The following is a 3,281-nucleotide window of genomic DNA, read 5'->3' as shown; positions in this document are numbered from 1 at the left end:
AGACCTGGAACGAGAAAGAGGAGAGGTTTGGGACAGCAGCCGCCAGCAAGTAAATGTCTCACAACAATCGCTACCAGAGATAGACACTCCTGACCCCTTTTAACCCGTACCAACCTGAAGTCTGCAGACCAGAGCAGAGCAAGAGGCCTTGTCCCCTGATCAGGCAGTTCCCTTTGAGATAAGTATTGGTTTATTTAGTGGTAGGAATAGTTTAATCATCTTAGCGTGTGCATGAGTAGTTTATAATTGTATTATAATAAACTCATTTGTTTGAACTTACTAATTGGTGTAAGGTTTTATTGCTTTGAACTTGACCTTGAAACTTGTGGCGGTATCTTAACGATACCTGGCAACTCCAGAGCTAAGTAACGAAACAGAGCCAAATTGAGTGTTAAGCACACTCACCCAGAACGAGCAACATTTAGTGCCGACTCCGCCGGGACTCGATTAGAAGTCCGAGAGAACCCAGAAATTTGAATCAGAAATCCAATTGGGAAAAGGAAAAGGAAAAACTACAAGTGTTCAAGGAGTTCAAATCAATAATCATAATCATGTTTTTGCATGCGTAACTAACAGGGTTGTAAGGTTAAACCAAGAGATTTTTGTTGCGACAAACTGTCGGGAGTTTTATAAGTTGGAACATAGCGAAAGCCGTACCCGTATTTTAGAAGCATTGCCTTATCATCCCTCGTTCGAAATTAAAGAGAGCATAGAGAAAAGGAAATGGCCATGCAGGCAATGGAACGCCTCATGAACCCAGAGCAGTTCGTGGTCGCAGCGACCAACAGTAGCAGAGTAGGCCAGTGTCCCGTATGGGAGCTGGAACTCAGGAAGTACCTCAAAGGGAAAGGATGGCCCCTTTGGAGTGAGTTTTGTTTGAATGAGGAGACAGGTCCCAGGAGTATAGGACATACTTGGTGGGAGAACCTATCTCAAATTCATAAAAAGAGTTTATGTAAAGCACGCAAGCCGATGGCAATTGTGTCCTGCTTGGCACAATTGCGAGGCACAGAGGAGGTCGTTCGGACGCTCCGCAAAGAATTAGAAGAGAGGAATAGGATGAGCAAAGTGGATGTCAGGGAGATCGAAAAGAAGAATCTAGGTTTAAGGCAACGACTGGCAGAGAAGGATAGAGAGGTGGATGATGCCCAAGAGGGCACATCAGTCTTGTCTAGCCCATCTGAACAGTTCCCAAGCCTATCAGGATGTGCAGCGCGCTGTTCTGATAAGGGAAGATTCAGAGAAGCAGGTAGAGGCACTGCAAAGGCAATGCTCTGACCTAAAGGCAGCTTTAAGAGCACTCCATGCTGCCATCACTGAGCAACAGCAAAGCACAGTGGATCATGCTAAATGTAGGAAGCAGATTGCGCAGCTGCAATCTCTGCTTTCTGTACAGAATGGGTTCCATGAGACATTTGGAACCCAGTTAGATGAGGAAAATGCCCCAGATTGGCAGGAATTAAGCGAGACAGCGCAGCGCTATGTTCAGGGAACATGTGCGCCAGCAGCGCAACAGAAACGGAAAGCACCCCAACCCCCCACAGATCAGATAGCACCCGCACCTATTAACCCAGTCACCACCCAAAGAAAGGCAACCACATAAGGCGCACCCGACATCACCTACACCACCCCCTTAACCGTAACACAACTCAGGGACGCGTGTGAGAAAATCACCCCGTTCCTCCCCACTGCAGACCCCCACGAATTCTTCGCAAGAGTGAAGCAACAGGCTACCATGTAGGGCCTGGATGAGCGAGAGCAGGTAAAGCTCACAGTGTTGAGTTTAGATTCATCGGTTGTAGCAGCCCTCCCCGACCCACAGAACGTTGGCGGAGGCACCCTCGAAGAGATGCATACAGCTATTTTAGACGCGATAGGGTACAACAGAGGAGACCCAGTCGAAAGCCTAAATAAGTGTAGGCAGAAGAGGACAGAGCACCCCACAGCATTCGCAGGAAGGCTGTGGATTCATTTCATTGCCGTTTTTGGCGATTTAGACCGCGCTCATTTAACCCGCGATAATATGGTTAAATGGACCCGCACCATCATCTCCCACGCCACAGATGCAGGACAGAATGACTGCAGCAGTTATGACCCCGCCCATAATGAAAAATGGGTTTTGAAAAGATTGTCCCATGCTTGGGAACAATCTGTCCAAGGCAAGGTTAAAGTAAAGACCCCAGAAGAAGCTCAGGCTGCAGCAGATATACAGGCAGTAAGAGCGCACCAAAACCCCGCATGGGTAAATGAAGGAAAGAACAGCCCCCCACAGAAGTTGCAGGAATGTTACAACTGCGGACAGTTAGGGCATTTCGCAAGGGAATGCAACGGCCCGCAGAAATCTCAGAGAGGCCAGCAGACAGGCACTCTGACCAGGAACAAAGCAAAGCCAATCCACAGTTTAGAGACGCAGTCAGGACAGACCAATGTGGACGGAACGGACTGACGGTGTTCGGGCTCCCCCATTTGGGTCTGTGACACCCTCTGGGACCGATCCGGAAGACCGGTGGTCACAGCAAAAATTAGAGGGAAGCCCATAGAATTACTTTGGGACACAGGAGGGTCCCGCACTACCATTAATTCCTCCACTACACCACAGGCAGACACGTGGCCCACTACAGCTTCAATTACACTCAGCGGATTTACAGGTCACTCACAGCAGGGACACATTACAGCCCCTGTATCAATTCAGACACCCCGTTGTTTTAGTTAATCTGCCCCGCACAGCAGAACACATACTGGGTATTGACTTCATGAATGCCCACAGCCTGTCGTTCGATCCAGTAAATCAGTGCGTCTGGCGAATGGAAAAATCTGACAGAGCACCCGCAACTCTCATAGTAGGAGAGTATGCGAACAGGATTAGCGCAGTAGGCAAATGGATTAGCAAAATTTCCCGACCCAAATGTCTGGTACAGTATGTGGACGACCTATTACTGCAGACAGACACCAAGGCAGAGCACATCACTCTTCTGTCCGAGCTCCTGGAACTTTTGCAAAGTATTGGATGTAAAGTTAACCCCAGAAAGGCCCAAATATTGGAGAATCAAGTGATGTATTTGGGTACAGTCATCACGCACGGCAAACGCGAGATCGAGTTCAAAAGAATTGAATCGATCGTCAAATTGCCCCTTCCCCAAGATGTTTCAGCCCTCCGGTCGTTTTTAGGACTGGTTGGGTATTGTCAGAACCATATCGATGGTTTTGCGACCAAGGCAGCCCCAATTAAGGCACCTCCTTAAGAAAGGAGCCCCATGGGAATGGCTTCCGCAGCATACAGA

Source organism: Scyliorhinus canicula, chromosome 11 (assembly GCF_902713615.1).
Source record: "Scyliorhinus canicula chromosome 11, sScyCan1.1, whole genome shotgun sequence".
Taxonomy (NCBI): Eukaryota; Metazoa; Chordata; class Chondrichthyes; order Carcharhiniformes; family Scyliorhinidae; genus Scyliorhinus; species Scyliorhinus canicula.
Note: the sequence above shows the minus strand (reverse complement) of the source record.